Genomic DNA, 25,872 nt, shown 5'->3' with positions numbered 1-25,872 from the left:
CTAGTTCAAATTTAAGCCAAAAGTTAAAAGTTAAAACGCTTAACGACCCAAACTGAAAATAAAAGTCTCAAAACCCGAACCAACCATCCTATGAGACCAAAACTGAACTTATATGGCTAACCGCGGTGACAAAATTTCAATTCGAGCATGATTACCAAAATTTTTGACTAAAGTGAAATTTTGGTCAAAAGTTAAAAGTTAAAATACCTAACGGCACAAACTAAAAATGGAAGCCTCAAAACCCGAACCCTCTATCTTATTACATCAAAAATGACCTTCCGCATCTAACTACACTGGCGAAATTCTCATCTGAGCACGTTTATCAAATATATTGACCGAGGTTAAATTTGGCCAAAATTTATAAGTTAAAACACCTAACGGCACACATTAAAAATGAAAACCTCAAAACCCGAACCAACCATTCTATTAGATAAAAAATGACCTTTGGAGTTAATTACGCTGACGGAATTCTCATCTGAGCACGTTCACAAAAATATTGACCAAAGTCAAATTTTGGCCAAAACATAAGATTTAAAACACCTAACGGCACAAACAAAAAATGGAAGCCTCAAAACTTGAACCAACCTTCCTGTTAGATCAAAAATGACCTTTCGAAGCTAATGACACTGACAGAGTCTAATCTAAGCACGTTTACCAAAAATATCGACCAAAGTCAAGTTTTGGCTAAAATTTAAAAGTTAAAACGCCTAATGACACAAACTAAATATGAAAGCCTTAACACTAGACGCTGATTTACCAAAAAGTTTAACTTCAATTGATAAATTTACCAACTATTCAAATATAAGTTAGTAATTAATAATTTACCAATAAATTTTATCACAGTTGGTAATAGTTACTATTCAACTAAACATTCATATGTAATATTACCAACTAATAATTAATATGTTGGTAAATTTTACCAATCGATTAATGATTGGTTGGTATATTACCAACTATTTTAATGATGTTAGTAATTTATTAACTACAATTGTCACGACCCAAGCCTAGGGCCTAGACGTGACCGGCAAATGGGGAACCCGAAGGAACCCCAAACAAGCCTCATAGCATATCATTACACATCCTTAGTCGCGAAAGCAATTAAAATGACCATAAGCGATAAGCATAATCAAGGGGTAGTCGGGACTAAGGGAGCAAGAGAAAAAGAGAATGATACATAAATACCATAGATGAGTCAAGCTCAAGCATAGTACACAACTTGTCTAACACCACCTCTAAACAAGGTTACTTAGCGGGGGCCAAGACAAACTACCGGGCTCACCCTCATAGTCAACACATAACTAAAAAAGGAAAAGTCTTATACATAGCAAGAGATCAAAAGCAACGTCCCCGGAATGGAGGACTCACCAATAACCTCGATAGAAAATCGTATTAGCCACGCGATGGAGGATGGTCAAGCGATGCTCTGGTTCCTACATGGTGACATCATGTAGGCATAGAGTATGCATTAGTACGTTTGAATGTACTAAGTATATGGGATGCAATGCAATGCAACAATAGATGGACATCATAGGCAAAATGCATAATCATACCCGATAGATAGCATATTAATGAGATGATATGTATAATGATGCTTACATAAAAATCATATTTAGTGGGGCGTAGTACATGTGTGGCGAGTGACCATCAATATAGTATTTTCAAGGCCTACCACCCATTTGGAGAGGCAAAAGAGGTACAAACCCCTCAATGTGGTTACCCGCGCCTACCACCCCCCGAGCTAGGGACCAAGGTATAAACCCATTGATATGGTTATACGAGCCTACTACCCCCTGTACTAGGAAACCAAGGTACCAATCCCTCGATACGGTTACCCGGGCCTACAACCCCCCGAGCTAGGCTTGGTCGACTCACAACACTTATCTAGAGAAAATCATATACATGTGTCCATTTCATCATCATTTCAGTAATTATATAACCATCCGACTCATAGGACGTATATTGGACCTCCCATTTCCTAAGAATTCTATAAATTGGCATTTTATCAAACACATGGTGGGCTACTGTTCATGTAAATAAAATCATGTATTTCAAGAGTACTAAGTCCAACCAATTCCAAAATCCATATAAATCAGCCCACCAACAACATACATACATATATATATATATATATCAACCTTCATAATTTGATCGTGGCAGCATGAAAATCATAAACATCACATAATAATTCAAATTCATGATAATATGCAAAATAGACCATAATAGGGTGTGTAGTAGTAATTCCATACTTCAAGAGTTCATAAATAACCATAAGGACCCATAAACTTGAAGTAGAAATAGAGGATAAATGGTTGGACTTGTGGAAAGGAAGGTTTCCACAATCAAACCCACATACCTCAACTTTGGAGAATCCTTGATGAAGATTGGAATGGAGAATTGAAGCTTGAGATTGAGTCTTGAATCCGGAATTAGAGCTTGAGATGTTTGAATTTGGTTGAGGATCTTGGTGAAATTTTGGAGAGGGCTTAGAGAGTGTTTTTGAAGTTAAAAATGACTAAGTATGGGACATATCCCTTTTTTATAAAAAACGTCCCCAACACTTAGCCTTAAAAAAAAAATAGCTCACTGGAAATTGCAAATCTACACAGACAAGTTTTACGAAAATGGTCATAACTCCCTTATCCTAACTCGGAATGAGGTGAAACCAAGTGCGTTGGAAAGCTAACTCAAAGAGCTTTAATTTAATAGGTTGTGGCCCTTCCAGTTCCTTGTGTGCTAAGAGATATGCCCCTTTAAAGTTGACCCTCCAAATCGCATTTTTGCGATTTTTGAATTTTGATACGGTTGCTCTAAAATTCGGGTTAGACCCATTCCCCACTCAATTTGACCCCATGAATAAGAATATGAAGTGGAATTTCCGAAATCATGCATAAATTTTGAGATATATGGAAATTACAATTATAAGTGTTTTCGAAGCACGTTTTCGGGCATTTTTGGGGTCGTTTCAACAATCTTTATTCGTCGGCAAAATTTTCAACTAATTGGGTATTGGTTGGCAAGTTTACCAACAAATTACATTTCGTTACTAATTTACCAACACATTTATATTTGGTTGGTAAATTTAGCAACATAATCTTGCCGTTAGTAAATGTTTGGTTAGTAATTCATTGATAATATGTTAATAAATTATATAAACATTTTTTTGTCATATTTACCAATCGATATATACTTCGTTGGTAATATTACCAACAAAAGGTGTGCGTTAGTAATATTTTAGTTGGTAATCCATTGATAAAATGTTACTAAATTTGGCGCCATTTTTTCCCGTCATATTTACCAACTAAAATACTTAGTTAGTAAGATTTTGGTTGGTAATCTGTGAGAATTTCGTTGTTAAGTTTTAAAATATAATTCAGTTAGAAATATGTTGGTAATTTGTTAGTAGAATACTAACCAAATTAAGTTGTTATTAAAATTTGTTGTCAATTTAGGGTTTTTTTGTAGTGTCAAAAGGGCAACAAATTTAGACACTGTCTAAATTAGGTTTCCCACCGCAAGACACAGAAACCAATGCCCCTTGCAAGGCGCATCAGCCTTGAGCCTTGTAAGGCTTGGCTGACATGCGCCTTAAAAGGCACATAGGTTGCCGCATTTTGCAGCCTTTTTTTAAAAAAAAATTGTCATAAAATTTTATTGTATTATTTTAACACATTTTTTATAACACATTTTGCATCTCAACTTTGACTGATGCAACTTCTTTTGTTCTCAACTTGCGAACTTGACGATCTAAAATCTAAACTGGAATCTCCTCATAAGATAAATTTTCTTTAATCCCCACATTTTCAGTTTGTACTATCAATGAAGGATCTCTCATGCACTTCTTCAATATGGATATGTGAAATACCGGATGCACCGCTGCTAACTCTTGTGGTAGTTCCAACTCATAAGCTACATTGTCAATCCTCTTGACCATGTGATAAGGTCCAATATACCGTGGACTAAGTTTTCCCCCTCTTACCAAACCTCAAAACACCCTTCATGGGTGAGACCTTCAAATACACCCAATCATCTACTTCGAACTCTAGTGGCCTTCTCTTAACATCTGTGTAGGATTTTTTACGACTCTGTGCAGTTTTCAACCTCTCTTGAATCACTTTCACCTTTTCCATAGCTTGGTGAACCAAATCTGGTCCTATCAACCCTGTTTCATCAACTTCAAATCATCCAATAGGAGATCTGTATCTTGTCCCATAAAGAGCTTCATAAGTAGCCATTGGATGCTAGCGTGAAAATTGTTGTTGTAAGCAAACTCTATGAGCGGCAGCTGATCATCCCAATTCCCCTTGAAATCAATCATGCAGGCCTTAAACATATCTTCTAAGGTCTGAATGGTATGCTCTGCTTGCCCATCTGTCTGAGGATGAAAGACAGTACTTAAGTCCACCTTTGAAGTCAAGCCTTTTTGGAATGACTTCCAAAATTGTGCAATAAATTGTTCACCTCTATCTGAAATAATGGAGACTGGAACCCCATGAAGTCTTACCACCTCTTGAATATAAAGCTTGACATAATCTTGTGCTGAGTTAGTATTCTTTACCGATAAAAAGTGAGTTGATTTTGTCATTCTGTCGACAATCACCCAAATAGAGTCATGCTGTCTGTGAGACCTTGGTAAAATTGTGATGAAATCCATGTTGATCATCTCCCACTTCCGTTCCAGAAGTTCTATATTCTGAGCCAAACCACCAGGCCTTCGGTGCTCTACTTTCACTTATTGGCAATTTGGACACTTAGCAACAAATTCAGCAATGTCCTTCTTCATACCATTCCACCAATATACTTCACTCATATCATGGTACATTTTGGTGGAACCCGGATGGATGGAATATTTGGAGCTATGAGCTTCCTCCATAATTCTCTCTTGGAGTTCATTCACCATTGGTACACACAATCTACCTTGGTATTTCAACACACCATCTCCCTCTTGTTCAAAAGCTAATACTCTTTGCGTTGAACATTTGCCTTCAAGTCAAGCAAAATGGGGTCTTGGTCTTGCTTTTCCTTCACTTCTGACACTAGTGATAATTCTGCCCCGTTCGTCACAACTATTCCTCCTTCTGTGGAATCCATAAGTCTGACTCCCAGGCGTGTAAGTCTGTGCACATCTTTGGCTAACTCCCTCTTTTCTTCCTCAACATGGGTGGTACTACCCATAAATAACCTGCTTAAGAATGAACAACCATATTAGCCTTACCTGGGTGGTAAAGAATAGTCATGTCATAATCCTTGAGTAATTCCAACCGTATCATCTGTCTGAGATTGAGCTCTTGCTGAGTGAACACATATTGCAAGATCTTGTGATCAGTGAGTATATCAACATGAACACCATACAAGTAGTGTCACAAAATCTTCAAGGCGAAAACCACAGCAGCCAATTCTAAGTCATGGGCTGGATAATTCTTCTCATGAACCTTCAACTGTCTGGAGGCATAAGCTATCACCTTGACATTTTGCATTAACACACAACCCAAACCAACTCTGGATGCATCATAATACACCACAAAACCTTGAGTACCCTCTGGTAAAGTTAAAACTGGGCACTAGTTAACCTCTTCTTCAATTCCTGAAAGCTTTTCTCACAAGCTTCAAACCATTGAGACTTCACTGTTTTCTGAGTCAACTTCGTCAAAGGAGACAAAATGGATGAGAAACCCTCAACAAATTTCCTATAATAGCCAGCCAAGCCCAAGAAACTCCTAATATCAATTGGAGATGTGGGTCTAGGCCAATTCTGCACTACTTCAATTTTCTGAGTATCAACTCTAATACAATCACCAGAAATAATATGGCCCAAGAATACCACCGAATCAAGCCAAAACTCACACTTGGAGAACTTGGCATACAACTCTCTATCCTTCAAGGTCTGAAGAACTATTCTGAGATGACTAACATGATCTTCTTCATTTCTTGAATAAATTAGTATGTCATCAATGAAGATGATAACAAACATATATAGATAAGGTTTGAAGACTATGTTCATAAGATCCATGAACGTTGCTGGTGCATTGGTCAAACCAAATGACATGACCAAGAACTCATAATGACCATATCTAGTCCTGAATGCTGTCTTGGGAAAGTCACATTCTCTAAATTTCAACTGATGGTAACCTGATCTGAGATCAATTCGAAAAACATGTGGCACCCTGAAGTTGATCAAATAAATCATCTATCCTAGGAAGAGGATACTTGTTATTGATGGTAACCTTGTTCAATTGGCGGTAATCTATACACATCCTAAGGGAACCATCATTCTTTCTCACAAACAAGACCGGAGTACCCCAAGGTGAGACACTTGGTCGAATGAAGCCCTTATCTAATAAATCCTTTAACTGCTCTTTCCACTCTGCAGGTGCCATTCTGTATGGCGAAATAGAGATAGGACGAGTATCTAGAATAGCGTCTATGCCAAACTCTATTTCTCTCTCTGGAGGGACTCCGGGTAGATCATTAGGAAAAACTTCTGGAAACTCTCTTACTATAGGAACTGATTGATGGGAGATACATCAACACTTGAGTCATTAACTCAGACTAAGTGATAGATACAACCCTTTAAAACTAACTTTCTTGCCTTAAGGTACGAAATGAAACGACCCTTAGGCACTGTTGAACTACTACTCCACTCTATAACTGGCTCGTTAGGAATCTGAAACTTAACAACTCGAGTTCTGCAATCTATGGAGGCATAACAGGCATGAAGTCAGTCCATACCTAGAATGACATCAAAATCTACCATGTCTAGTTAAACTAGATCAGCCATGGTGTCTTCGTGATTGATGGAAATAGGACAATCACGATAGACTCTTTCTGCAAGAAAAGACTCCCCAACAGGTGTGGAAACACAGAAAGGTTCCCAAAGTTTCTCAGGAAGAATTTCAAACTTATTTGCAACATAATGAGTTACAAAAGACAAACTTGCTTCTGGGTCTAGCGAAACAAAAACATCAAAAGTAAAGACTTTGATCATACTAGTGACAACATCTAGAGAGTTCTCTTGCTCTTAGCGACTGGTGATTGCATAGAGACGGTTTGCTCCTCCGCCAGTACCAGAAGTAGCCCCTCTAGGTGCAGCCCTATCTGGTGGTGCAACTGATGGAGATTGGGCTCTATTGCCTGGATTTCCACTACCTTGCCTGTTCTTAGGGCACTCCTTCATGAAGTGGCCCTTTTGTCCATACTTAAAACAACATGTCTGGCAATCACGTCATTTACCTGGGTGGGTTCTACCACACCTAGCACATGCAGGAGTTAAACTACCTTCTTGTGCCACACTACCTTGGGACTGTGCTGGTCTAGCCCTGAAGTTCTGCAAATTCTGGCCATTATAGTCACCTCTTTTTCTGGGTGCAGGTGCACTAGCAGATGATGGTGCTGGCCCTTTTTGCTTCTAAAAAGACGAACGATTCACACTGCCCTTCTGCTGCCCAGACTCGTTCCCAGTCTTAGCTTTCTTTCTTCTATACTCTTCTCTGTCCTTTAACTTCTCCTCTTCAACCTACTACACATAAACTATCAGCCTTGAGAAGTCCATGTCACTTATCAGCATCGCAGTCCAGCCATCTTTGTTTGATGAATGACCCAAGCAAGCAACAAACAAACTTATTCTGCTCCTCATCTCCTTAACCATTTTAAGAGCATAGCGAGATAGCTGGGTGAACTTCAACCCATACTCATGCACACTCAAGGAATTTTGTTTTAGTGTAAGAAATTATCGTATCTTAGCCTCTTTCAGCTCTTGGGGAAAGAAATGCCCCAAAAAAGCTTCCTCAATACAAGCCCAGCTCGCAAGTGGTGCATTATCAGCTCTACCCTCTTTCCATTGATCAAACCAAGTCCTAACAACATTTTTCATCTGATATGCAGCTAGCTCAACTCTCACAGCATCAACAACATGCATTACATCGAATATCTTTTTCAACTCCTCAATAGTACTCAAACCACTGAAACTTGGAGGATTCATCCTCAAGAACTCACGAATCCTTGAAGTGTTAGCCTTTTGTTGTCGAGCTCCTCTCTACTCCCCAGCCTGATTGGTCACAACTTGGCTAAGCATCCTTATAGCCTCTCTAAACTCAGCATTAGAGACCTCTTCTTGCGGTTGAACTTCTGGTGCATTAGGTAACTCTTGCTCTTGTAGTTCAATATTTCTCTTAGCTGGATGACCTCGTGTTGCTCTTCGTGGAGGCATGGTTATCTGAAATATGCACAATCACGAATCAGAGGTAAACTTTTATGGGTAAACTCTAACACACGAGATGGATATGAAAGAAATGAAGAATTTTCTGAATGTTGCAGCCTCCTAATTATAGATGTGGTGCGCTTCATACCGATTACTAGGACTCTACAGACACGACTTCATAGACTCGCTAGGACTCTTGAACTTTATGCTCCGATACAAAGTTTGTCACGCCCCGAGCATACACCCTGGACGTGGCCGGCACTCAGAGACCATTGATGGCCCTAAGCGAACGCTTGGCCTGGCAACTTAATTCAGCGGAAGACTTAACTCAACACAATATAACCTCATAAAACAACTTAAATGATAAAATCTGTCCAAAATGGCAACCTGCAAATACATAGATGAGAGACTCAACTATTGTCTAACTGTTTATAAAGCCTCAATAATACTGAGATGGATGTTGGGAAAGACACCACAACATCCTTATAAAGAAAAAAAACTAGGAAAGCGAATAAAAGAGTCCTCCGGAATGCAAGGAGACTCACCACTGACTCTGGAGTGCTCAAATAGATCAACGGCGCGCTGGATGCTGATCCTGGTTACCTGTGTCTGCATTATTATAAGATGCAGGCCAACTGGCATCAGTACATTGAATGTACGAGTATGTGAGTTAGAATGCTAAACAACAACTTAGGCTTGAAAGAAGTACAAAGGAATACTTACCTTGGCTTTGTTCAACTCATGAATAACTTATCTCAATATAAAACAATAAGACACATGCAATATATATATAAAGTTTGTAAAACAGTGTAGACAACTTAGTTTGTTAAAGATAAAGCAATAACAAAACTCAACTTTACTTATATATAAAAGTAATATAACTTTAGTGGGATATTCTTTAACCGACAACCACCACTATGAGCCCTAGTGATGATACAACGTTTTACCTCACGTTGCCCAAGGACCATCCTATACCTAGCTGTGATATATGACCTTACTTAACTTGGTGGATCCACTAGCTTAACTTACGTGATCATTTAAAAAGTATGACCCGTTAAATCCCATGTTGGCCACATGGTTCTTATGGAAATTTGAGTTAATATGAACTCGCGTGCCCAATTCGGTGCTCAATACTACTCCCAAAATATACTTTAGCTCATATCTGTTTTAAACACCTCTTTCTTTAGTTTGAGATAGTTCCTCAAAGCTTAGCCCAAAGGCTTTTTGGAATCGATGTTCCCTTTTCTGAAAACTAGCCCAAAGGCTCTTCTGGAAATCATAGTTCCTTTCTAGCTCAAATGTGAAAACATTTATCAACTTCTTTGAGAATACTTAGTTCCCTAATAACTTTTGAGAAATGAACTCAACTCTTTACTCTTTACTTTACTAGAAACTTGACCCTTAAAACAAAGTTAAAACGATTTATAAAGACTCTTGAAAACTTTGAGAAACTTTACTTTGACTTGCTTCTTAACTTCTAGACTAGACTCTTAACTTCTTTAACTTTGATCTTAACTTTCCTTGAATTGGATTATGGATTCAAGGTTCATGATTTCATGATATTTAGATGTACCTTAGAGTGTTAGAATCGACTAGGAAACATAGGTATATCACTTAGGAACTAGTACGAAAAGGTGGAGAATGAATGGGGAGAACTGGCGTCCTTGGCGCTTTGAAAGGCGCGGGGCGCCAGCCCTCAACATTCAGAGGCTGGGCTGGGTGCGCTGGCTGGTGCGGCGCCCCAAGGGTGAAGATTCAGAGCCCCTTTTGGGGCGCGTTGGCTGGCGCGACGCCCCACCCTTCCCCAGGGAACTTCGAATTTTCTCCTTCGTTTTTCATCTCTAAACCCTCCAATCTTCCCTAGTTCTTTCCCCAACCACTTAGGATCAATTGTACCCTCAATACACAACCAATCTAACTCAAAAAATAGCCCGGAAACATGAATCAAATCAACCCCCAAGTATCAACAACTCAACCAACAAGACTTTTGACAATTGTTCTTCAAGAACTTCATTTCTTAACATGTAAACAACTCCAAATCGCTGAATTGAAACAAGTTGGTGTGTGGGTGAACTAACCCAACACAAAAATATCTCACATACTTTAATAGGGATCACCCCCGATGAATTCCACTCGCAAGCTTGGATGATCTTGGCGAATTCTTGCCTTCTTCTCCCGTTCTTTCTTTCTTTCTCTCTTCTCCAAGCCCTAAGCGTATTCTAATTTTTCAAAACTGAATTAAGTTCTGTTTTTACCCCAATAAATCCCTAAAAACGAATTAGGAAATTAATTAGAGAAAAGACTACTTTGCCCTTCCCTAAATCCGGATTGGGATTTTCCTCAATCCAACAGCCCAACTTCCGAAAGGCATATCTCACTCATACGATGTCGAAATCGTGCAAACTCGGCGGCGTTGGAAAGATCTTCCCAAGGGATTTCCAACCATATCAAGAACTACTCTTAACTCATCCTGAGTTAGGAGTTTGAAAATGACCAAAACTCACTTTCTTAACTTAGACAAAAAAAATTCCAGATTTCCACATTCTTTCCAAAAATGATTATTTTCAGATTTTAAACTCTTTTTAGTCGTTTCTAGGTGCGAGATGTTACAATATTATATATCATAACCATAGTTAAGTCAATCGATTTTAGAAAACTACTCTCTAAATTTAGTAAGAATTATAATATATTTCATACAAAATTAAATTTGATATTTATTAATATCATTAATTTCATTTTATATTAACTACCAGGTGTTGGATCACTACACCAATTTATATGTATTAGGATGCACATTTATTTAAAAATATACGTGTATACAAAAATAAAATAAAAAGTTCCAAAAAGAATCGGTGCACCTACACCCTCAAAGGTGGAGTACCTAATTACTTGTCCACTTTTTCTTTTATAGTTATCCCTGATTACTTGTCCATTTTGAAAAATCAAGAAAGAACATTTTTTTTCCTATTATACCCTCAACTAAATGACTAATTACTTTGAAAAAAGCATAACTTTTCATTCAATTCATAATTAATAGGGGTAAAATGATAAACTCACTATGTCATTAATTGATTTCTTAATAGGTGTGTCAATTCAAAAGTAGACAAGTAATTAGGGACAGAGGGAGCACCTATCAATTTCCGGAGCTAGAAGATCTTATTGGTATGATAGTATCAACTCCGAAACCTTTCCGAACAGGGTTGCATTTATTGATCTTGTCGCAAAGATCTTTTTAGTATTTCCAACCTCCCCCGTACGTTGTTGACAACAACATTGGGAAAGTGGTGTCTGGGTAATCGACTAGTTGGATTGTCAAGATAGAACTCAGTGTTAACATCACTACCTTCACTGAGTACTACTTGTTTCCCAGCCTTTGGTCTGACAAAAAAAAAAAAGACTTGTTATGTGCAAGTGTTTGGTCCTAAGTTTTCAAATATTCTTGGCAAATTATATTTGGGTGAAATTTTTGGTGAAGTTTCACAATGTGTTTGGTCCCAAACTTTTTCAAAAATATTTGACTATTTCAAAAAATATGATTTATATTCATAAGTTCTAAAAATTATTTAAAATATTCATAAATTTATATTATCATTTTATAATGAATATGAATGTGTTCCGTTAAAAAACAACCTTATAATATAATTGATAACAATCAACAACAACAAACTAACAATATAGGCAAGATAATCCATTAATCGCGTAGTCAAACTTGTCATTGATTCAGTTATAATTATAACCCATTAAACAGAAATTGTTTTCCTCAATTTTAGCACTTATATTAGAACTCAAACTTTTTCAGAGGAAGTACTAACAAATATTAATTGGAATTAATAAATAATGAGTTTTTTTTATAAAATATAAAATGTTGGACTAATTTTTGAATTTTTTAAAATTCTCAAATATTAGAACTTGGCCAAATACTAGTTTTTACTTGTATTTGAGAACTTGGAATACTTGGCAAATCTTGATAAATATATGACTAAACATCACTTCCCAAGTTTTTCCCAAGTTTTATCCAAAATTTTCCCAAATATTCTTGGGGCTAAACGAGTCCTAGATATCTTTTAGGCCAAGGAGACATATGTGGAACAATAAATAAAAATTATATTCCGTATGAAAAAATAGTCTTTATGTTTGGGTACACGAGATCAACTACCATTCATGTTAATGGTCTAATTCAGGCTCTACAACATAATTTCCCATGTTTATATATCTATTAAGAGCCTATCTAATTTAGTTTTTACTTTATGATTTATATATTAAAGTCATAAGTTAGAATTTTTTGAATTAACTTAAATTTAAGTTCTTTTATATCAAGAAAAATAATCAAGAAATTCTAGCTATGAATTTGAAAGTTAAGGGTAGTATCTAATGATAACTACGAAAATTCTTTTTTCATATCTATCCACAAATTCATTAAATTTCTTAGTTATAAAAATTAAATTGACAAAGTTATTTTTTCTTAACTTTATTACTATATCAAGAGCCCGTTTGATATTATTGTTGAAAAGTCAAAAGCATGGTCAAAAGTATTTATTTTGAGAAAAAAAAATTCAAAAAAATTAAGGTGTTTGGCTAATCAATAAAATTGTTTTTAAATGAAATTGGGAAAAAAAACTGAAAATTTATGCTTCTTGAAAAAAAATAAGCAAAAAATTATTTATTTCAAGATCAAAATACCACCGCTATGTATATATATATATATATATATATATATATATATCCCTTAAATTCATTTATTTTTGTGGTGAAATTTTCGTATGTAGTGATTTAATTTGTGAATAATTTTAAATTTATTTTGCTTGATATTTTTTATTAGATGTAAATTATCATGTTAATATTATATCAATATATAACTTTTTTTATTCAACAATGTATAATATTGATTGAAAATTTGAATATGTATATTTTAATTTAATAAAAATAAAACTTTAATTAAAAAATTTATGATGTGGCCGAATTATAATTGGCCACGTGTAAAAAATGGTTTTGCAAAACCACCGTTAAAAAATAATGGCATGAATGAGCCTTTTCTTTAACGGTAATGGCATAGATGAGCCAAACTTTTAACGGATGGCATAAATGAGCATTTTCTGAAAGTTCGATGGCATATTTGAGCCTTTTCCCTTTTTATTATTCTAAAAATTTCTAAAAGTTTATTTTTTTATTGTATATTATTATATTTCAATTTCTTCTCATTCTCAACCTTACTTTACGTGATTCTACGCCATTTTTTTGTATTATCTATCTCTTTATTCCATGTTTATTTTCTCATTAGCATAATTTTATTAGTATTCTAATTTTTAAATTAAAATAGAATTTATTGTTAAGTAGGGTTATAGACTTACGTTTTGTTTTCTTAAAAAAATAAAAATAAATCATATTTATGTATGTTATGTTGAAATTTGCGATAAGAGTATTATGTTAAATTTTTTGTTTATAACTTATGTTATATTTTCAATTTAATTTATTTTAGTAATATTGAATTCACATTGAAAGCCATTTTTAATTAGACTTGATATATTATCTTTTTGACAAAACATTTTAATAATTTATGACATTTTAATCAATTATGTTTTCATGATTAGTTAAGAACATACGTCTATTAATTAATCAATTATGTAATTATATTGTGGCATTCAAACAGGACATGTGTAATTACACTGAGGCAAACAAGCAGGTCAGTGTATAACTAGACTGTGTAATTACTAGGTTGATAATTACTACCCTAGTAATTACACCAATTCCAATTATCAAGTGACTTTTCAAACAAACCCGAAATGAGAATCTTTTCTATGCAATGACAAAATAAGTCCTTAATTTTAATGCTTTAATAAAAATTAGAGAGGCCATGTAAGTGAAACAAAGAGCGGGTATCTTGCTACCCTACTACCTTCACTTCATGTACATGTAGTAGGTTGGCTTTACCAAAAAAAAGTTTAAAATATCTTTAGATTATGTGAATTGACATAAAATTATATTTAGTACCTTTAACGTCTACTCTGACTTTATTTAAACGGCCTATTATGTGTGTGTATATTTAATTCCGGTAGGTGGTATATATGTGTATGGACGTCTTAATTCTGGTAGGTGATATTGTTAGGGGACCATTAATAGAATTTACTGTCCAAAAATTAGGTTAAATATTTATGTCATTATAAATTATTTTGTTAATGATATTTGAGAAATAAACTATATTTAAATATAAAATATTTTTTTAGACAATTTAAAAAGAAAAATAAGAGACAAAGGGTGTGTTATATCATCACAAGACATTTGTATATGATGTGAAAATATAATGAGAGGTGGGGACAGAGAGTATAAGGGTAGGGGTATGGGAGTGGAGGTGAAGATGAGTTGTGTTGTGAGGGATGGACACAATTATATAGATTATATGTCACTTTTGTGTAACCTGTTTTTTCTATTTTCACTATGAGAAATTGTTTTTTATTTTAAAAAAAAAAAGAACTGAATATTTTTGAACTAACAAATATGAGAAAATTAAAAAGTATGAAGTCGAAAATACCGAGAGTTGCCTAGCAATTGCTGTGCTTGCATAGCAACTAGGGGTATCAAAACAATCAAAAAAAATATATAGGTAACATGTCTAATCCTCCTAGAATTAATGAGTTGGACTCAAGATAATTTGACTTGGGTCAATCTCAACCCATTCAAACCTCAACTCATTTTAAAATAATTTTTAATCGAGTCCAATTTAATCTTCAATCTCAATCCGTTTTAAGACTCTTTATTTGCATCAATGTAATATATTTTCTCGTATTGAAGGTATGAATTACTATCTATTTTATTTATCAATTTATAACTTTTTCTTAATTTTATTTTCTTGAGTTGAAATTCAAATTGTGGTCATAGAAGATAAATATCAATATGTTAAAATCGTTGAGATTAAAGGGGTCGAATTATGACTTAATCAATTTTTAGCTCTTTTGAGCCTAAAGTAAATTTAAGCAGATCATAATCCAATCCAATTTCTATTTCAATATATTTTAATATCTTCAATTTCAATTCAGCTCACTCTTTGGACACCGCCAATACCAACTAATTTGTTTGTCTTTTGGTACAATCGAGGTGCTCACGAGATCAACTACTATTCACATTTGTAGTACAATTTAGGCGCTACAAGTGGGTGGGCATAAATTCCCATCTCCCAATCATTAATCTTTTCAAAATAAATAATACTTAATGATTTATTTTTAGGATAGTTTATCATTAAAGTATTATTTATTTTTAGGATAGTGCTAAATGACTAGAAACTTTGATCAGAATTTAGTCAAAAATTTAAAAAGTCTAAAATATCTTTTCTATTTTAAAATAAATTGATCTTTTTTCCATTTTTTAATTAAAATGTATTAAAGTTAAAAGGATAAAAATATTCAAAAAGATAAAATAACATAGTGTGAAATATGTTATTTTACCATTTTGTCCAAGTTTTCTAGCCAAAAGGTTTTTTCCTTATTTTAAGAAGCATTCTCGATCTTAATTGACACATTTTAATTTTCACTTGTGGGATAATCCCATGCGATCCTGGTAGAGGTGTGCAAAAATCGAACCGACCAATAATCTGAACTGATAAAAATGTTATTGGTTTATTGTTATTGGGTTATTGGGTTAACGGTTTTTAATGGTTTTATAAAAAAAATTATTGGGTTATCGGTTCGGTATTGATTTTTAATATTGAGTTATTGGGTAAATCGATAACTCATTAAGGCTAGTAATTTACTACGTTTACTTTTACATAAATATTATATATTAATCTCAATACCTTAGTAGTTACTATCTTTGTCCTTTAGCCTTCAATTCACACTTCACAATGACTTTGAGTTCACAATTTCACATTATAAAAAACGTTAAAATCTCACTCTTAATTTATCTTTGTGTTACGCTTGTATAGTTCTTTTCATGTTTGTTATTATTGTTTATATTTTATGAGCATTTGTAAAGTCACATTATTGTGTTTTCGCATCAAATTTATTTGAAAAGTCATAAATTTGCTTTATAAGTATTTTTTTATTGGTTAAACCGAAAACCGATAAAAAATATCTTATTGGTTTGGTTATTGATTTAACATATTTAAAAACCAAAAACCGATAATACATAAAATCGAACCGAACCGACCGATTCCCTGGGACATTAATATACATTTCTGGTTATTAGTGGTCCAATTTAGTCTGTAAATATTTTAAATGGGTAATTCACATGCATATATTGGAATATTTTTCTACAATATAACTCTACGTACCAACCAAAATTAAATAGATAATCTTAGTAAATGATATAGCTTTCTCCCTTCTTCCAGTATACTGTATAGTATATGATCAAGTTTGTCTTCAAAATGGATATTTTTTAACTTTACAAATTAAAAGGGATCCTCTCTAGAAGCACAAATTAAAACGGATACTTTATTCATTTGTGGACGAACTGTGACTAACAAAGTTAACTTTATCAGTCAGCCCAAAATCCAAAAAAATCATTACAACCTCCGTCAATCATAATTAAATTTGTTAGTCACAATTCGCTCATAAATGAGCAAAGTATTTGTTTTAATCTGTATTTTTAGAGAGGATCCCTTTTGATTTGTAGAATTCAAAAAGTGTGTTTGAAACCGGACTCAATTTCGTGCCTCCCCATTAGTTGACAAGAACATGAATGGGATATCACGTCCTTGGAAATCTTCCACCCTTCCACACATTGTTCTTACAAATAGTTGGATTGTCAAGATAGAACTCAAATTTAATCGATGGATTTTATAATGAACTCAAATTTAATTATGACACAAACCAATTTCTCAACTATATCAATAAGGCTAAAGCTCAATTATAATTTGAGAAAGTAAATGCAACAACTCAAAAGAGGCGCAAAGCCCAAATAGAAATACAGAAAAATTGAAAGTAAAAACTAGCTAGGATCAACTGAAGAAGAAGGCGAGGAACTAGGCCTAGAGAAAGCAGGATGGACGATACATACTTTGGCATGATCATAATAAGCATTAACTATTCTTTCTAAATGCGTCCTTTTAAACTAGTTGTTAATTGAACCTAAGTCTCAAATGTGAAGGTCTTCTGATTCTATTTCTCCGACCAATAATTGCTTGTCTGATGTCCCTATGTATATCGATATTGGGCTTGGACTGATTCATAACAGACTCCCTCTGATGTCCCTCAATTTAATCAATTGCATATTAATTTTTATTAGTCATGCCAGTAGACTTAATTAAGTTGAAGGGGAAAAATCTAAAAAAGTTTAAGAAATACTATTGTAATGAATGCAAATGTGTATTATATGTTGGTTTGACTAGGAGTGAATTTTATTGTATATTGAATTGAAGTAGAAGTCTCATTGTTTATTGTTGTAGAAATTTTTTTTGTATAACAATTTTCCAATTTAGGATGCGAATAAACGGATTGGATCGGTTTAATTCACACCGTTATATACATCTCAAGTAGATTTTGTTCATTTTAAATATTTGTCATAAAATTTTATTGTATTATTTCAACACGTGTTTTATAATTAGCAAAACCCTTAAGAAGGGCTAAATACATTTACTAATGATGTGACAAACACCTAATTAAATGATTATATGTGATATTTAATTATGTAAAAAAAATATTTTAAAGTCTCATTCCCGCTTTAAATATGTGTTTTTTTTCAAATTTGTTCTTCTTTTTTCCCGTTTCAGATCTGTTTTTTTTTTTTTTTAATTGTTTGTGTTTATTGTTGTTTTGGGGGAAGAAGCTGACAGGGGGAGCTAGGAGGAAGAGAGAGATGAAGTATAAAATGAGTATGAAGGACAATATTTTCATTATTTTTTAATTTTTTTTTCTTAAATGAGTGGTCTTGAATCAAGGTCAAGAAGTCAAAATTGGGTCTCGAATTAAGGTCAGAGTTAGGGTCAGAAGTTGGATCCCAAACTCATTTCAGGAGATGAGGTTTAAGAAAAAAATTGAAGAATATTTTCCTCTACGGATCGAGCCTAACCCCCTTCAATGACTCACAACCAATTGGGGATGGTTTTTTGAAAATAAATAAGTTAGTGTATTTATAGAGGTTGCTACACCCTTACATATATTAAAGAGAGTGCAATTACATAATATTTGCATATTTTATAATGAATAACATGAATTGATTCATATTTGAATCACTTTCAAATGATCGAATAACCAACCCCATTTTAAAATGGATTAATCGAATGAATACCCATATATTTGACCCATTTTGCACCCCTACTCTCCAACATGAAGACCGTTTTACCACTTTCTGTTTGTTCCATTTTCATCCACTACTTTAACCCATTGTCCTCCCAACTACTACTCATATCTTCCTACTGCCTCAAGTGCTAGACTTAGGACGCCCAACCGCTCAAGTACATTTTTTTTATGTATTATTTTGAGTCGAGAAGGAAAAAAAACAAACACAAGGATACATTAAGGTATCAATACTTTTAAAACGATAGAGGCAACACATGCATAGCTTTATTTAGAGAATACAAGTAGGTAGGTACGTACGTACAAACATGATGAAAATAATACAGTGAAAAGGATCGATACATATTATTTGGTCGAAATTAACCAAATTATACAATCGATTTAATTCCAATGTTAGTATCCTTAATGAAGACAAGATTGAAGGTATTGCCTGTTCCTATGGCCAATAGCCTTCCGGCAGTATAGTCGATGCCAATGTCAGAGCAGATGGGCTCTCCATAAGGACAAAACATCAACTTATACATGTAACTTCCAGTTTTCTTAATTTGAAACCATGAGGCCACATTCTTAACATGTCCAGCCTCCCCAAATGTTGTCAAGTACATTGGGATATCATGTCCTGGGAAGCCTTCTACTTCCCACACTGTGTTGTTACAAATCCCACTTGGATTGTCAATAGAGAACTCAATGTTAACATCGCTCGATTCAGTTATTTCTACTTGTTTCGCTGCCTTTGGTTTGAAAATCACTGGCATACCTTTGTACAAATCTCGCCCAGACTGCACCACCTGTAACCAAAAAAAAAAAAGAAGATAAAAATCGACTTGTTGAAATATAATATAATCAACTATATATATATATGGTATTTGATTGAATATACAACATTACCAATGTGATATCATGAAAGACTGGAGTTTTGGGAGAATGGATGCATTAGATTTCACATTAAATGGAAAATTTAATATAATTTAGAAAATAATCTCTTTTATGGTCTTGAGAATTTCTAATTATGAGTTAACTTTTTTGGTTGAATTATGACTAAACTCTAAGTTCTTATCATGATATTACAACTTATATTCGTTTCAATTTCTTGGTTTATTGGATGTAGAACCCGTACTGTTATACTGTTGATGCTCTAGATGTCCAGTCCTTGGGGTCTCCTTATATCTCATCGCTTATGGAGTTGAGTTAGGTCCAGAACATTTTCACGCAAATAAGAGATAAATAATTATTAAAAATATACTCGATGTTTAAATTTTTAATAGTGATGATCGATTATATATAGTTTAACAAACCCGAAAGGGACAGACGAAGTTAGCATCATGACCAGCTCCAAAGCCACGGAATACTCCGCCACCTCCGGCACTGGTTATCGCTGCACCACAAAGTACCTGGAGTCTGGTGTGAGAATATCGCCATGAATGTCACGCACCACCTGCAACAGTGGATTAGGAGTTGTTGTAGCACTAGTGCATGAACACCAAAATGCAAGGAGAAATGAAATTAGCAAAACAACGCTCTTCATTTTCTTTTAGTCTAATGTGCATTCTTCATACAGGACCTCTCAATTTATAGACAAGAATTTCATAATTAATTTTAACGGGTCGGGTCGGAAGCAATGGGTTAGGGTTTGAGTTAAAATTGATGATCCATAATTTAGTGAAAATCTAGTTGGCAACGCTGAGGTGAAGGAATTAGTTTCACGTGGCTTGCCACATCTTTAAAATTTTGGCTGGTTAAGTCTTGAGGACATTTATGGTCTCTTGGTATAACGGTGGGGGCATTTTTATCCCAAAATGTAACGAAAGGTAGATCTATTTTCGTATAGTTCAGGAGCAATTTTGACATTTTTCTGTTTTCATTATATAGCTACAGGAGGTATTGAAGTATGAAAGAAAATATTTTGTCAAAAGGGCAAATTTCTAACGATTGAATTAACGTCGTTAAAATTAGGATGGGCGCCGTAAGGTGCAGAATTCCATGCACCTTGTAAGGCTCAGCTGTCATGCGTCTTACACAGTGCATGGAATTCCGCGCCTTCCGCTAATTTTTTTAAAAAAAAATCTATTTCATTCCGATTAAATTAATTATTTTTTTTTACTATCTTTGTCGTGGTTAAAAACTTAAAAGAAGCTAAATGAATCCATGTATTTGATATATATTAATATTATTTTACTGCTAAAATTTTTTGTTCAAATTTTATTTGCTTGTGATTTTTATATATATATTTTTAGTAAATATTTATTCATTTTAATATGAATAAATTTTTTAATCACTTTATCCAACAATTTTCGACTATTAATTGAATTATATATTTTTTATTTTTGTTGAAACTTATCCACAGTATATACCCACGTGAAAATTTAAAGTGTTGATTTGATTCAACACCGTAAAAATTTCATGGAAAATTTACAGAATCCAAGCAAGGCGCGTGGGCCCCGCACAAGGCTAAGGTGCCGTGCGCCATTGCTTTGAATTAATTGTTACCTTTTTATTATTTTTATTATTTTTTTTCAAATATTATTTGTTTGTGTAAAAAATTTACAGTAAAATAATATTTGAACAAAAAAATATATATCAAATACGTGCACTTAAATATTTCAGTAATTTTTCCTATGAGAAAATTGAAAAATCTTAAGCAAAAAACACCAAGAGCTGCATAGAAATTGATGTGCTTGCCAACGAAAATATGCCATCCGCCATCGTATATTCGTATTTGTTTGGCACGTTTTAGTAATGGGATAGTCTTATTGATGCGGTCCCCGTCAGGACATTACTATTCATTTTTGGACATTAACTAGATTACATGATAAAAATGGAAAAAAACTTGGCCACCATTTATCTTCTATGGTGGATATAAATTATTCAAACATTGTCGATCAGAAAATAAGTTGAGAGTTGAGACTATGGATGTGTTTGGTACAAAAGAAAAATGTTTTTCAATTTTTCCATGTTTCATTGGTTTAAATGTTTTGAAAATTTCAAGTCAGCTCATTTTCCTCAAATTTAAGAAAAATGATTTCATTTCAAAAATTAAGGTAAACATATTACAAAGCACAAAAGTTTACTCCATCCTTCAATCCTACTCTACCCCATACCCGTAGTCGACCCTCCTCATAAAAAAAACTAAATTAATATTTTTAATTTTTTTTTATATTTCAAATATATTTTTTACCCCTACCCCCAAATCAATCCTCCCTTCCTCAAATAAATAAAATAAAAAATTTAAAATGATTTTCGAAAAATAATTCAAATTTCAAGATTTCAATTTTAAAAAATATTTCAAATTTTTTTTTAAAAAATTTACCCCAACCGATACCCTGACCCCCATCCCCCCCCCCCCCTCAATTTTTTTTTGAAGAAAATTGTTTTTGAAATATATTTCACATTTTAAAATTTTCATTTTTCAACCTCCTGCCACCCTCATCAGACCTTCTTTTTTTTTTTTAATGATTTTGAAAAATATTTCAAATGTTAAAAAAAATTCACCCCCAAATATTTGAAAAATTCTTCTTCTTGATTTCATCCTTCTTTCCACTAGTTTTCAGGCCAGATTATTATAACATTTTCCATCATCGTATTTTGAATTAATCGCATGAAATATATCACCTACTTTTAGGCCTCATTTGTTTTCATTAATATTAAGAGGTTTGAATCTCAATGCACATCTGAATATTAAGATTATCATTTAGATTAAAATGTCAAAATCTGAATGCTTGTCTGAATATTAAGATGTAGTTTCTAGGTCTAAACACTAAATCATTAAGATTGTTTGTTTTCAATAGCTGGACATGCATAATATTTTTTTAAAATTAGGAATTAAACACTATATCAATAAAAGTTATAATCCAAACCAAGAATACTTCTTCCAAAAAATTGTTTCAGAATAAGATTGGAACTCACCCCAGAAAAAAAGATGATTTATTTGTTTTCTCAAACAATTTTTTCCCAAGAAACAATGATATTTTCTTCCAAAGAAGTTTTGACAACAAACGAATTGTGACAAGAAGAGTTCTTCATAAATATCAATTCACCCAAAAATATTCTATATATTAAAAATATAGATCAATACTTGTAAAAGATTATGAAAACTTACTTATTCAAAAGAAAAAAAAATGGTATTTGGTTGGAAAAGGAGAAGAAGAAACCTGAAACTTGTCCGGAAGAGAAGCAAGGAAGAAGAGAATTTTTTTTACGAAAGAACACTTTTTATTTTAATAGAGTCTGAATGGTATTAAGACTCTGTTATAGATCTGATTCATTCAGACTCATTAAGACCCATTAAGAGGTTTTTTTAAAAAAAGAAACAAATGGACTTAATGGAATGAATCTTAATGATTAAGATTCAGACCTAAAAATCAAATGCACTTAATGGGTTAAATCTGAATGATTAAGATTCAGACCCTCATTAAGTACAAACAAATGAGGCCTTAGTTATATTCATGAGTCTCTAGTGGAATTAATTGAACATATTTGAGGTTATATTGAGACTTGTTGAAAATTTATCTACATAATAAACACTGATTAAAAATATACATAAATTAGAATTTGTTTAAATTTGGATTCAAAGTATCTCATAGGATTTAACACTTTATCATTTATTCATATATATGTTCAATTATAACAAGTCTAAATTAAATTTACTCCAAATTTTAAGAGATGTCGTACATTAACCCTACTACTACTATATATTATATGTTCAACTAATCATCCTACTTCATGAACACGTTTTAGTTATGTCTAGTCTCTAATGGTCCCGTCGGCACATTAAAATATATCCATTATTGGCCTGCAACAGTGCAACTGCAATTAGAGTTGATGATAAGAATGGAAAATTTGGGATTAAGTCTGAATCGCGCACTGTAAAATTTATTAGTGGTAGCACTTCCAATAAGACTTTCTTCATATCTTGGGCTTAAACTCGAGACCTCTGATTAATGATGGACCAGTTCCAGTACTACATCATAATCCATGTTGGTCATTAATTTAATATTAGTTGATCATATTATCAAAATAATTATCTCAAATTTTTTGTCAATTTATAAAATCAGAAGAGAATTAATTTTTTTCCCTCATTTTAACCTTACAATTATTTTTCTAAAAAAAGTTAAACAAATTTGTAAATTTTTTTCAGAAAAAAATAATAATAAGAGGGTAAATTATTTTTTTAAGAGAATAAACAACTAATATGGAGCAAAGTTTTTACAATTTAAACCTATCTTTAGAGAAATATGAACTCTATCTCAGATAAATGAATGATATGTAAAACCAAAATTCATTAAAATAATGAAAAAAGTAATTTACGTCTTTGTATACTTGCGATTATCAAGATTTAGTTTTGAATTTGGAATATGCAAACATGTATTGAATGGATTAAGAAAGAAAGGAAGATGGTTGTGGGGGGAGGTAAATTAAGTATATATGCTAGTAAATTATGTCTAGTTAGATAGTTTTTCCTTTTTAGTATTGGACTTTATGTTGTTTACTCCTTCCATTTCAACTTACGTAATTTAGGACTCGTCCATTGTAGGAGCAATTATTGATTATTTATCAACTTCACAATGCCAGTGACGGTGAAGTTGAAGGAATTTAAAACGAATACATGATATTGTTTATGAGCAGTCAAATTTAAAAGCTGTGAATAGGCAAAAGAGAAAACTATTGAAAATATTTCTAAAATTGATGTGAATTATTAATTTCGTCTCTAGATTATTAATAACTTTAAAAGTATCCATTTACTTGATTAATTGAACTTAAATACACTTGTGATCTTGTCATATGGGTGAAATACACCCCTAAATTCTCATCAAGTTTAAGGTGTTTTTAACACTTTCCGCAACTTTTTATTAAGAGTTTCACGCTCCTACAAGAGTTTGAGACCATTTTTTATGCCATGTGACAAATCGAAGTGTATTTAAGTTGAGTTAGTCAAATAAAGTGATAATTTTTAAAATTGTCAATAATTCGATGATAAAACAAATAATTTACATCATGTTCCGTACTTCTCTATAGATAAAAGGATAATTATATTTTATTATGGGATGTTTTGGAATTTTCAAATCTAGCCAATTGATTTGCTTGCATGACAACTACTTTTCTTTTTTTTAATCGGAACTTCATTGGCATATTTTAGTTATGAATAAAAAGTTGATTTGGAGTAATTTTGAAGCAAAAATATATTGATGAATTTTTTACACAATAAATTATAAGAGTTGTTTATGTAGTTAAATAATCATCTTAATAGTTATAAGTTTATACATTATTTTGTCAAGCTTTGATATTGAATACCTATTCTTCTTCTTTTATGAATGTTCTTCTTGATTTCATCCTTCTTTCTACTAGCTCTATTTTAAGTTAATCGTATGAAATATATCACCTCTTTTTAGTCATGCTCATGAGTCTCAATTGGAATAAATTGAACAGATTTGAGGTTTTATTGAGACTTATTGAAAACTTATCTACGTAATGGACACTAATTGAAAACATGCATAAAATTAGAATTTCTTTAAATTTGGACTGCAAGTATCTCATAAAAGGATTTAACACTTTATCATTTATTCATAGATTCAATTATAACAAGTTTAAATCAAATTTACTATATAGTATTTGTTCAACTAACCATCCTACTACATTAACACGTTTTAGTTATGGCTAGTCTCTAATGGTCCCGTCGGCACATTAGAATATATCCATTATTGGCCTGCAACAGTGCAACTGCAACTAGAGTTGATGATAAGAATGGAAAATTTGAGACTAAATCTGAATTACGCACTGCAATGTTCATTGGGTGTAGCATTCCTAACAAGACTTTCTTTATACCCGGACACAAATTCGAGACCTCTGATTAAGGATGGAGCAGTCCCAAAACTATGCACCACAACTCATGTTGGTCATTCATTCAATATTAGCTGATCATATTATAAAAATAGTTATCTTAAATTTTTTGTCAATTTATAAAATCAAAAAAGAATTAATTTTTTTAAAAAATCTCATTTTAACTTTACAATTAATTTTTTTTAGAAAGTGCAAACAAGTTTGTAAAGTTTTTTTTTTTTAAAAAACAAATAATAACAAGAGTGTAAATTATTTTTTAAAAAAATAAACAAATGGAGCAAAAATTTTACAATTTAAAACCTAGACCTATAGTATACCAATAGCCGCCTCCTAATCATAAACAAAATACAAAGGAACTCGAGACCCAAGTTCGAAAATGTATTATAATTAGGAAAAATTACCTTATAGACAATAAAATTCGCGTCAAGAAAACAATAATAAAAAATGGAAAATGATCGCAATAATCGTATTTATTATTTCAAGTGCGAGTGTTACAATTTCTATGATTCCTCTGAATTCGCCTTTCAAATATAAATTCAAGGGCTCTTGAGCTTGATCTTGAACTTAAACTTGAACTTTATCTTTATCTTGATCTTGACTTTTACTTAAATTCAAGGGCTT

At 32.9% G+C, this 25,872-nt stretch overlaps 1 pseudogene; it reads right to left on the bottom strand.

Moving 5' to 3' along the window:
• Positions 1-18,612: 18,612 nt before the first annotated feature.
• Positions 18,613-19,942, bottom strand: LOC125824064 (kunitz-type serine protease inhibitor DrTI-like; annotated as a pseudogene).
• Between the last annotated feature and the right edge of the window lie 5,930 nt (positions 19,943-25,872).

This window comes from Solanum verrucosum, unplaced genomic scaffold (genome assembly GCF_900185275.1).
Source record: "Solanum verrucosum unplaced genomic scaffold, falcon-dt-bn FXZP01000088.1, whole genome shotgun sequence".
Taxonomy (NCBI): Eukaryota; Viridiplantae; Streptophyta; class Magnoliopsida; order Solanales; family Solanaceae; genus Solanum; species Solanum verrucosum.
This window is presented reverse-complemented; position numbering and strand designations above follow the sequence as displayed.